The sequence below is a fragment of the Petaurus breviceps genome, unplaced genomic scaffold (assembly GCF_028583685.1).
Source record: "Petaurus breviceps papuanus isolate PSGF00001 unplaced genomic scaffold, PetGlider_PUasm1.0 90644, whole genome shotgun sequence".
NCBI lineage: Eukaryota > Metazoa > Chordata > Mammalia > Diprotodontia > Petauridae > Petaurus > Petaurus breviceps.
This window is the reverse complement of record NW_027187298.1, coordinates 7,922,544-7,935,205: the sequence shown is the minus strand read 5'-3', so window position 1 is coordinate 7,935,205 and position 12,662 is coordinate 7,922,544. Positions and strand designations below refer to the sequence as shown.

Below are 12,662 nucleotides of genomic sequence, written 5' to 3'. Positions count from 1 at the left end.
GGTGCAACTCATGCTATTTTTAGAGGGAAAGCAAAGAAAAACTCAGCAGTGGAGAAATTCAGGCTTCTAACCCTATGGCTATCCTTTCCTACAAGTTTTGAATGAGTTCAGTGATGGATTTAATGGATTAACCCAGGTTCCTCCAGCAGATGCCCTTTCTCATATATCCTATATCATGCTTCCAGAATAGAAAAATGATGAGTGCATCCAGAATTTGTCCTACTACCATAGGAATCAGAGTGGAAGGGACATTGGAGATCATCTATTCTAGCTCACTCACATGCTTACAGATGAGTACACTAAGACCCTAAAGTAGGGAAGGGACTTGACCAAGACCATACAGGGAGAGTAGCAGGAAAAGGATTTGAAACTTAGTCTTTTGGTTTCAAATCCATTGCTTTTCCCACTATACTTTGTCATACTCTCTAAATAAATAGCTTTATTCTGATGACCTTATTTTAGAGGGAGTGATACAGGGAATCAAAGAACCAATAAGGTGCCCCTGGCATCTGCCTTAACCATATTTCTTTAGCCTGACATTCAGGAAACATAATTAGAAGCAAAATAAAGAGTTAATTTCCTTGCTTCTATGATATTCTGAGTTTGGGAAAAAATAGTTAAGAAGCAGCATGGTGAATGGGAAATGGTAATATTATTGTTCAGTTATATCTGACTCTATGTGACCTCATGGACATTGTCCATAGGGTTTTCTTGGCAAAGACACCAGAGTGGTTTGCCATTTCCTTTTCCAATTTGTCTCCATTTTATGGATGAGGAACTGAGGCAAAGAGGGGTTAAATGACTTGCCGAGGATCACACAGTTAGTAAGTATCTAAGAGCAGATTGGAACCAAGATCTTCCTGACTCCAGGCTTGGTGCTCTATCTACTGTACCATGTGGCTGTCCCGTTGGAGGTCTCATTGGAAAATGGAAATGGAAACTTTAAAACTAGAAGATCTGGGTTAAAATTTCAGTTCTGCTACTAATATCATTTAGAAGGTGAACTCTGGCACTCTGCTTTCCCATTTCCCTCCTCTCTAAAATAAGGATTAGATGATCCCTAGGGTCTCTTCCAAGGTCTAAGTCCCAAGATCCTTATTAAGTGGAGATGGCAGATGGGATGAATCTAGAACATTCAAGCGAAACATGTTGCAGAATAGCATTTCCTAAACAAATTTGACCATAGCATTCTTTGGGGCTTAAAAGATTTGTTGAATATATCTGTAATACCTGTCCTGGGAATACCTTTCAGGACAAAATGGGGATATTTGGGAAGTTGGGGATATTTGTGGGCAAAATGGGAAAAAAAAATCCAAGGCATTTTCATTCTCCAAATTATAGTTTGCAGTATTTTAAATACAGATTTAAATTCACAAAGTGTGGCATAGTATAGTAAATAAAAAGCTAGACTTGGAGCCAGGAAATCTTGGGTTTAAGACTGCCTCTGATGTATGCTGTCTATGTGACCCTAGCCTTTTCAATGCTCTAAACACGTCTCTAAGATTATGTGCTTCAGAGAAGATACTGACCTGTATAGGTAAAGAACATTTGTTACTGGGATCTTCCAATACCAATGACATCAAAGCTCCAGTTTGTTCCTCATAACTTAATTTTCTGGGGGGAAGGAATATTATTAGTACCCAAATTTTTAATGGAACTACATAGTAAAAAAAAAACAAAAACCTTGGATGTACAATTAGAAAATAAACATATAAATGCCTAGCTTTGGAACTTACTATCTGGGTAATCTTGGGCAAATAGCCTTACCTCTTTGGGCTTCCTCATTTGCAAAAGAAGGAGCTTGGAGCTCATGATCTCCAAAATCCCTTCCACCTTTAAAAAATCTATGCTTTGACTCCTCACATTGCTGGAATCATCAGAATACAGAATGGTACAGGGTAAAGGCATGGGATTTAAAGTCAAGAACTTGTCTAAAATCTCAGCTCTGCTACTTCTTGTGTGACCCTGGGCATATCACTTCTGTGGGCCTCAGTTTTCTCATCTGAAAAATGAGGAGGTTGAACTTGATGCCCTCTCAGTTCTTTTCTAGCTCTAAATCTATAAGCTTATGAACCTACCCTGCAGAACACAGTTTAGAGGATATGGCTATATAGCCATGACATTAGACATTGGACTGCGAAGCTCCTAAAGTGATGATGAAGTATCTTTATATAGGTTACTGCCCATTTTCAGTAAAATTCAATAAATGTTTATTAGGCGTGCCAAGTATTGGCTATGAGTGTCCAACTTTTATGGATTCAGACCTGTTCCCTAATCTGAAAATTAATTGAATTCCCTTGACTATCCCCTTCTCTGCACCAAGAACACGCCTCACAACCTGAGTTTGCATGAGCTCGGTTAAGGAAATGCTCACCTGCAGATAGATATATTCTTTGTCTACCCAGGGCTTCATTTTAATGGGACTTTCATTTATTTATTTAATTTTGCACAGAACAGGTGATAGATAGAGTGACTACATGGTGACCAAGCTTACTCATTAGTCCTCTTGGCTTAACAACATTTCCCTTCCTCAAGACTAGCCCCATCCCTCTTCCTTTTTCATCTCTGTGTCCAAGGTATACAGAAAAAAAGGAGGAAAATTCCCCCCTAATGATATGCCACATAGGAATACACTTCCTGAAGGCATTTAGAAAGTTTGCCCTTTGACATATTAGCTTCCTTTTATTTGAGGAGTTCCTGAGAGATTTGAGATTTAAAAGGTAGCCATCATCTGTGACGTAGAGGAATAAGATACCATCAGAACAAGAATATATTTAGAAGACAGGAAATCAGCCCGAAAACTTTAACAAGACTTGCCCTTGATTTTTTTTTAAGAAAACCTTTTAGCTGAAGTAGATATGGCTCTGACTCTGGGTCATATCTAATGGGCAAAACTGCTCCAAAATGTGAGAAGAAATCATTTTACCACTTCACACTGAGGTTTCCTCTTTTTTCAACTCAGCTGGACTTTCTCCGAGTCATTTTTTGAGAATTGGGGAAATGTGGCCTTGGTATATGAGCAGTGATGGGGGTGTCCCTTAGGTAATGATAACTTAAAAAAAAACCCACCCTCCCAGGTAGACAAATAACATTTTACTAGAGAATTGAGTGGAAGTGAGTGAGCCTGTTGGATTTTCTCTTTTGCTCTGATTCTGATTAGTAAACTTCTTTTTCAGAGTGGGAAGATATATCAGCCTATTTTTAGGTCTCTGCTGTTTTAGTGTGAACATTTCCAATTCTTAGAACAGACTTCAGCTGTTTTCTGTCTCCCCATTTCTAGGGTTCACACGTAGGTAGACATTGTTATAATATTAATGATCAAAGATGAACCCTTTTTGCAGATGAAACCTTTGTCATTAATGAGTGATTTTATCAGGTAGCTACCATCTAAAATTGGTCCCAGAGCATAGAATCTTATAGTTGTGAGAGATGATCAGGTTCAACTAGGTTAATAGAAAAAGGTAACTGAGGCCTAGAGAGGGGAAGTCACCTGACTAAGGTCACAGGTAGAGGAAGAATGGGAACATGGGCTTTGAACAACCACAAATGAGAAACCCAACTGTGTTCTGTTGAGGTAAAGGCTAAACCTCTTGGGACACCTAGAGAGGCAGTGGCATTAAAAGTATCATATGACAGTTGTCAAGTGGTAATGTTTGTAGACAGGTCTGGCCCAGAAGCATTTTCCTTTGCCTATCTGGGGAAAACAGTGACATTTTTAGATGGAAAATATTAATTTAAAACATCTCACATTTATATTGTGCTTTAAATTTTCGATGGGTTGGAAAAGTCCTGACTTGAATGTGACTAAGAAAGGCTTGGTATTTCTTTAGGATCACAGGCCTTACTGAGATGTCTTTCCTTATTGGTTTGAGTTTATTTTGAACAGAATAAAGCAGGCAGACTTTATTAAAATCTAAATGGCTCAAGATGTCACAGACTCCCCAACTTGGTGTTCCTTTAAAGGACTTATGCTACTTTGGATGTTGTTGTTGGGTTGTGAATTTCACTCATGTCTGATTCTTCATGACTGCATGTGGGGTTTTCTTGGCAGAGGTACTGGCGTGGTTTGACATTTCCTTTTCTTGCTCATTTTATAGATGAGGAAATTGAGACAAACAAGATCAAGTGACTTGCCCAAGGTCATATAGCTAGATTTGAATTCACATATTCCTCACTCCAAGCCCAGCACTCTATCCATTGTACCACTATGAATAAAGAATACCTTAATGGATTCGTGTGGTATGGTGGCTAGTGTATAGACTTGGAATTGAGAAGACTTGTGGTTCAAATGCAAACTCAGACTCTTATTACCCATGTACTCCTGGGGGGGGGCATTCAATCACCCAAAGACCCAGTTTACTCATCTGAAAAATGGGAAAAATGAGCCTTGCAGTCTCCACCTCATAGGGTTGTTGGAAGGCTCAAATGGGATAATGTTTGTAAAAAGTATTGTAAACTTTAAGGTACTATATACATGTCAATTATTATTATCTCATTAGTATGGGTACTACATTCATCAAGGTAGATTGCAACCCACTGACTCCTCATTTTGTGCTATCCCTGTCTTCCTGTAAGTCTCCCATAGACCTATTAAAAAACCTCCCCAATGTGCTGGAGGCCTTCCACTGGTTAGTTATTTTAATATTTCATGGACAATAGCACAACACTTAGGCCTTCTCTCTGGTATCTCTTTATTCTCCCTCCCGACCATTTTCTGGCCAAACACAGCTAGAAGAGACTTTTCTAGTTTGGCATATAGACTTAGTATGGAGGGGAAAGGGACTCAATATCTTTTTAAGAAAACAGTACAAACCCAAACCATTAAAGACCTGAGTTGTGGTCTTACTTTATCTCTTTCTTTGTAGAAGCCAACAATGACATAAACCACATCCGTGGATGCAGTTTCTATGTTGCTGTAATCTTTTCCTTCTGTGGGGCTGTGAATACAGAGGTCAGGTGCAAATGTCTTCAAGTCACACGTCTCTTTGAATTACCAAAGCCTACACCTGTGCTGGGGCATCTCTGACTGACTTCCTGAGGTCAGTAGAAGAGATCTGGGGGGCATTTACTGGTAATTGCTCCAAATTGACTCTAATAAGATAGCTGTCATAAAAATAATTGTTCCATGTGTTGAATGGACAAGAATTCTTGCATATTTGCTGTCAATAGATTTTTCTTTAGAGAGCATCATTCTGAGAAATAAGTGCATATTTATTTGAAAACTTGCTAACATGGCTGAATATTATTAAATGGTGGCTATTGATAACAAAGTCTTCTTGTTCTCTTCATGGGAATACCCAGGTCCCACAAGGTCTGCTCCTACCAATATGGTTGATGGACAACTGATGTTAATTGTTTGGGAATAATAAGAGCTAGCAGGACATTGGAGACCAATGACATCATTTGGAGGCAGTATAGAAAGGTGGAAAGAATACTGGACCTGTAGTCAGGAGAGACATGAATATATTTAATTTAATTAATTTTTTTTTTTAAGCAACAAGAATTAAGTGACTTGCCCAGGGTCACAGAGCGATTAAGTGTCTGAGGCCAGATTTCAACTCAGGTCCTCCTGACTCCAGGGCCCATACTCTATTTACTTCTTTACCTACCTGGATCTAAAGTGGGAGAATAATCCCTACACTACCTTGCAGGGTTGTTTTAAGGAAAGCATTCTATAAACCTTAAAGGGCTATAGAAATGAGAGGGATTATTACTGTTACTTAGCGCAAATGGCAAGGCCACTTGTATTTTGGATACCCTGAACGTAAGTTGGTGGTGTTAATTTGAAGAAGGTTCCTATGGTATCTAGTTTTTGGTGGGTGGAATTTTCCCCCTCAAAGGAATAAAACTGTTGACAGTATTACAGAATCAGAGACTGATCAGTGCTAGAAAAGACCTTAGAAGTTATTCAGGCAATATTCAAACTCATGTCTTCCTGAATTAAAATCTAAGACCCTATCCACAGTCATCTACCTCCCAGGTATGATTTGCCCAAGATCTCACAGCTAGCAAAATATTAAAGCCAGGAGTCAAACCTAGCTCAGCTGATTCCAAATCTAAAATCTAGCACTCTGCACTACACTATACTCATGGTGTTGGTGAGGGCTGGGAAGACTTCCTGAGGAGATGGTTGGGCCTTGAAGGATGAGAAATAAAGGCTGTAGGAAGGCTAATAAATATTATTTATTTATTACTTATTATTATATATAAAATTATATATTGTATAATATATTATTATATATAATATATTATTATATATAATATTATTGTTATAATATTATATATTATTAAAAATAAATAAACCCTCCTATGACAGCAGGGTACTTTGAAGTTTCAATGGTTAGATTAGTTGTTGTTTTTTTTTGCTTTTTGGGGGGGCAATTGGGGTTGACTTGCTCAAGGTCACATGGCTAGTTTTTGTGTTAAGTGTCTGAAGCTGGATTTGACCTCAAGTCCTTCTGACTCCAGGGCCAGTGCTCTATTCACTGCACCACCTAGTTAGCTGCCCCATGGCTAGATTGTTGTATCTGGAATGAGAGAGAATTGACTCTTGCCTTAGATGCCTTATTTTCTATGACTCTGAGTCTCAATTTCCTCATCTGTGAAATAAGGGAATTTGGTTTGATGACCTTGAAAGCCCCAGCTTTAAATCTAGAATAATGATGGTGATAGTCATCACAATAGTTAACATTTATATAGTGCTTTCTTTGTGCCTGGCACTGGGTTAAGTACTTTACAATTGTTATCTTTCTTTTTCTTTTTTTTTGCTTTTTTTTGGAGGGTGGAAGGCAAGGCAGTTGGGGTTAAATGACTTGCCCAAGGTCACATGGCTAGTAAGTGTTCCAAGTGTCTGAAGCTGTATTTGAACTCAGGTCCTTCTGACTCCAGGGCTGGTGCTCTATTCACTGTACCACCTAGCCACCCCAAGTTGTTATCTCTTTTGATCCTTACTTACAGCCCTGTGAGGTAAGTGCTATTATTATCCTCATTTTATTATCCTGTGTAGTACTATAGGCCAGCTCAGTGACTCAGTGGCCAGAGTGCTAGGGCCGGAGTCGGGAAGAGGTGAGTACAAATCTAGCCTGAGACGCTTCTTAGCCATGTGACTCTGGCAAGTCATTTAACCCTGTTTGCCTCAGTTTCCTCAACTGTAAAAAGTGAGTTGGAGAAGGAAATGGCAAACCACTCTAGTATATTTGCCAAGAAAACACCAAATGAGGTCAAGAAGAGTTGGGTGTGACTGAAAACGACCGAACACACATATAGGACTGTGGTACATGGGATTTCTGAGTACCTCAAAGGCACAAAACATTCTCTGCTCTTGATGACTAATTTCCTCATTTTTAAAATGGGGATTATAGTAGTGCCCATTCACAGGGCTGTTGTGAAGACCACATATTAAAAACTTAGCAAACCTTAATGTGCTATGTAAACACTAACTGTTATTTTTCTTATTATTAGTTTCATACAAAACCAGGTGTCCTAAGAAATGACTTCAAACTGGGTGCAAATGCAATGCAAACAGGAGAACGCTCAGTCCATTAGCAACATTATTAGGTGTGAAAAAAGAGTTAAATTACAATAGCATAAACAGTTTCTTTGTGAGACTCATAAAAAAAAAAATCACCAAAAAGTAGGTGATGACTCAATTTGCTTTCTGGGGTTTGGATCTGGAAGTGCTACCTACCTTTTTTCCCAGCTAGTTCTAGTAAAAGTTCTAGTTCAGCTTTGTGGTGCCCCTCAATGATGTATGAATAGCACACATTCTGAATTGTTAACATTTTCTCTATCACTTTCTTAAGTCTAGAGTGACAGTCAACAAAACCCTAAATCAAGTCCTGATTTGTAGCATCTGTAGATTTTTGAGGTGTAACTGTTCCCACTGAAAACTGAAGGAATGGTTCTCCTGAGATGGGTTTGAGCTGGCTCCAGAACGAGTCTGTTTTACAGCTCCTCCAGTTAAGGGTCACACCTTCTAGAATGGATATTGCCTTACAATTCGGGAAACTCTTGGAAGATCTAGTGCTGTCAATTGAAGTCAACAAGTATTCTCTGAGCCTTGTGATGAGCAAGGCACGGCCTGGGCACTGGGGATACAGAGACAAGAAGCTACAAGGGTCTCTGACTTCAAGGACATTGCTTTCTACTAGGGAGATTGTTGGGATCTAGCCTCAAGTGCCTTGATGCTTGAATCAGGTTTTTGTTGTTCAGTCATTTTCGATTGTGTCCAACTCTCTGTGACCCCATTTGGGGTTTTCTTGGCAGAGATAGTAGAGTAGTTTGTCATTTCCTGCTCTAGTTCATTTTCCAGATGAGGAAATGAGGCAAACAAATGAGGTTAAGTGACTTACTCAGGTTCACACAGCTAGTAAGTGTCTGAGACTGAATTTGAACTCAAGAAAATGAGTCTTCTGAACTCTAGCCCCAGTGCTCTATCCACTGCCCTGCCTATCTGCCCTGAGTCATGTTTTGAATCTTATAATGCTAACAGTAACTCATTTTTCTGCAACTTTGTAAAGCAGAGGATCTTAACTTGAAGGCTGTGGTTATATTTCTGGGAGTCCATGAAATTGGATGAGAAAAACTTTTTTCTAATTCAATTTGAATGATTGTGTTTGTAATTCTATATATTTTATTTTATGCATTTAAAAACATTATTTTGAGAAGGGCTCAATTGGCTTGATCCACAATGCCAAAGGAGTCCATGATAAAAAAAAAAGTACCTTGTTCAATCTAAAGGATATGGAACATTTTCCTTACAATCACCCTCTAATATGGGCAGGACAAGCCCTAGACTGGTACTATGGTATCATTGATTTAGAGCTAGAAAGGGCCTTAAAAGTTATGTAGTCCAACACATTTTTATAGATGAGAAGACTGAGGCTTGTCACACGGTGTCAGAGATGGTATTCTTGATTCCAGGTCCAACACTAATTCACTCTGCCTTCCATAAAAGTGTCAGCTTCATTTTATGAATGGGGAAATGGAAACTTCAAGGGTGAATGGACTTGCTCATAGTCACATAGTTGGGAAATATTCAAACTTGAACTCAAACCTAAGTCATCTGACCATGATAGTTCTACTTGACTATTTTATCCTGTGACATGTATGTGTTCTGGCCCTAGTCTTTCAGAGCCAGACCTGTTATTATTATTGTTATTATTATTCATTATCCCTGAGGGATTTGGGGGTATCTCTTTTTGCCACCATAGACTTGGGCCTCGACTGGTTGTGCTCCTTTCATTTGTTAGGGAGTCAATAACCAGAGCTTCAGTTTTATTTAACTACTTAACATTAATTGAATTTTACAAAGGGATATTTATTTCACTGATACAGCCAGAAAAAAACATATAAACATTCTCCCTAACACCTTGGGGGGGCATGAATTCCCCCTATATTTCTGGGCCTGGGGGGCTTTAGGGGTGGGATTAGGCTTACAACTTAACTCAATTCCTTTATTACTAGTCTCACCACATTCATACCCAAAGCCAACATCATGACTTCTGCTAGGCTGCAGTCCCATATTCATACACCTCTGGACATCAATGCCAGGATGGCTGAAACATTTGGTCTGGATTCCTGTACTCCTACATGCTCAAGGCTCATGTGTCTGACCTTGGTTGAATATACCACTCCCTATGCCTAGAACAAAAGAATGAACAAAAAGGCCAAGGACCTGGGCCCATTTCTTGGGTGCTTACAGCATGGTTCTTTCCCTGGAAGATCCCAGTGAGAGTCACCTCACTTCCTCAGATTTGAATTCAGGAAAAAAAAAACATGGTTGGTGCTGACTCAGACCCCTTTGAAGATGCAGAACGTTCTGACTATGTTATGAGTGAAAAAAATGCTTATCCTAACAATGTGTTGGGTCAATTGGAACCAGTCACAGAATATTTCCACATGTTCCAGTCCTCCAGGTGGATGATGTCATATTAGCAAATTGAAGGGACCTGGGAGAGTGCCAGACCGCCATTATACAGCTTACCATCTTCCTAACAAGATACCTATGCACATATCTTTAAGTCCTGGGCTTGCCACGTGTGGCCTGTGCATTAGCAGAAATTACTTAGGAGACTTCCTGGCTATAATGGAATAGCATGGTTTATGAGGTTTCTTTGTCACTTCTGCATCCTATCTGTTGTCTTGGCTACTTGTCTTGTTTCTAACCCATTGATTTACTTTAACTTCCAGTTGTTTGGGCCTGTGGCTTTACCAGTGTGGCTTAGTCATGAGGATGCATGGCAGATCTGACCTGTGAGCACAATGCCATGTCAATGCTTGGAGGAAGTAGGGAATAAATTTGCTCTCCATGAAAGTCTTTTTTGGGAAGCAGGCTATATTAGGCAAATGATCAGTATGACAATACTTCCTATATCTTGCCTCCCAATCTAGGCCTGTTTACCTCACTTGAATTTCTGTCTCAGGATTTAGATTCCTGGTTCATTTTAGCCACTGAAGTTTTAGCTTTTCAGAGAAGCCCACATTTTTTAACATGATACAGCCTTTCATTTATACTTGTTTAGATGCTGATTCTGAATCCAGTCTCTCATCTTTCTTCAGGGGGTGTAGAAGTATACACTTCTAGTCCCTCAGTCTCCCAGTACTCTCTCCCCTCATTTATTGCCCTACTTTCTGATATATGCTGGCTCACCTGAAGAGGATGTGATGCCAGCACTTGTGTGTTCCCTGGTTTTGATTGTCTCCCTGGTGTCTCCCTAGACCTCTAACTTCCGAACCTTCCTAATCTGGCTTCCCATCTTGCCATCTTGTTTTTCTACCACTCACGGTAAAGTTCAGAATGGAGTTGCTGCCATCCTCTTGTGAGTAGTGGTAATCCAGTTTGGAATGAAGCTAGAGAAGTCAGACCACACTTGTCAGGAAGGTCTTGTTGTTGCTGTTCAATCATGTCCAACCCTTTGTGACCCAGTATGGGGTTTTCTTGGCAAAGATACCAGAGTAGTTTATCATTTCCTTCTCTAATGGATTAAGGCAAGCAGAGTTTAAGTGACTTGCTCAGGGTCACATAGCTTGTGAGAATCTGAGACTGGATATGAACTCGGGTCTTCCTGACTCCAGGCTCAGGACTCTGTTCACTGAGACATGTAGCTGCCTCAGAAAGGCCTAGCTTCCCTCATACGAAAGATTAGAATTTATTTCATTGATTCAGAATGTCAAAGTCCCGTAGTTTCTGACCCAGGAACACTAGAAAGAATAATGAAGGGTTTAGAAGATGGCAAGGATGTTTATCACTAAACCTTGTGACATCACAATGAAAACCTTTAGGTGTTTCTGATGCCTAAGTCCTCAGGCATCTTATAGCAAAGTCTGAAGCACAAGACTTCCTCAGGAACAACACAGGGGAACATAGACAAATAGGGAAAGGTACCCAGAAATGTCAGATTCCCAGAATCACTCTATTTTGACAAATTCAATTGACTCTTCCCTTCCCTCTTTTCAACAGACTTGCTCCCATGGTATAATGCAGCCTAAAGGCCAATCCAGAGATTCAAACTTTTTCTGCCTTTACTTGTTGCCTATGGGAAGCCTCATAATTGAAGAGAGAGAGGCTGGGACCCTCATTAGGGCTTTCTGTGTCTTGTGTATAATAGCCACTAAACACGTATATTTATTGAGCTGAACTCAATTGTCAGAATGTTGACTTTATGTCTCCCATAGCTCAGCTGCTACATCTTTCTAATTTAAGGAACAATAACAGATCATCAAACAAATACTCAGTTTTACTAGACACTTTTTTTTCTTTCTACAGGTTGTTTGAAGTGGCAGGAGAAGGAAGAAACATGGGCCAGACAAGAAGTTTCAGTCAGGTAAATCCAGCAGACCACAAACAACGAACTCAATGCATATTTTCTAGCTGTTGTTTTTCTGTTTGTGTCTATGACTCCAAGTAAGGGAAACCTGGAGCCAAATACCATCAACTTTTGATTATCCAGAGGCTGATTTTAGGGTGTGGATTGTTAAAATTCCTTTGCCTATTTCTTTCTAAACCAGCTTCTGCCCCACTTGAAAATGATCTCTCCCTGTTTAAATGTTCCTAGAGTATGATTCCCTTCTTTGCCCCCATCACATTTAACCTAGTGCTTCATTGTTCAGACATCACTCCCCGACTGTATCTCTATTGCTTAACAGTATCTCACACTTTTTTTGGTAGGGAGGTTGGGGCCAGCTCTGTGACTTCATCCAGTTTGGGAGCTCCCAGTGTAGAAATTCCTTTTGCTGATACATAAAGACAACTCATCTATATTTTGTAATCTTAGAGACCTGCTTGGAGTACTCAGTGTTTAAGGGGGTTGGTTGCTCAGGGTTACACAGTTTGTATGTGCCAGAGGAAGACTTGAACTCTAAGGGATTTGTTGTTGAGTCATTTCAGTGACGTCTGACTGAGAACCCCATTTGAGGGTTTTCTTGGCAAAGATACTGGAGTGGTTTGCCATTTCATTCTCCAGCTCATTTTACAGATGAGGAAACTGAGGCAAATAGGGTTGTGTCCAGGATCACACAGTTAGTCAGTGTTTGAAGCCACATTTTGACTCCTAATTCTGGGTCAGGAGCTCTAGCCACTAAGCCGCCAAGCTGCCCTCCCAGGGAGGTGAGCTCTGGAAACTCCAACATCCATAAGCACTTAATATTGTCTAAACTGAATT

At 39.8% G+C, this 12,662-nt stretch overlaps 1 long non-coding RNA gene across 1 annotated transcript in view; it reads left to right on the top strand.

The window, feature by feature from the left end:
* LOC138143537 (uncharacterized) overlaps window positions 1-12,662 on the top strand; it is a 101,726-nt gene that overhangs the window by 10,728 nt on the left and 78,336 nt on the right. The window contains exon 3 of the long non-coding RNA XR_011163716.1: window positions 11,768-11,825. This is a non-coding gene — a long non-coding RNA (uncharacterized lncRNA). The remainder of the gene's footprint in view (window positions 1-11,767; window positions 11,826-12,662) is intronic.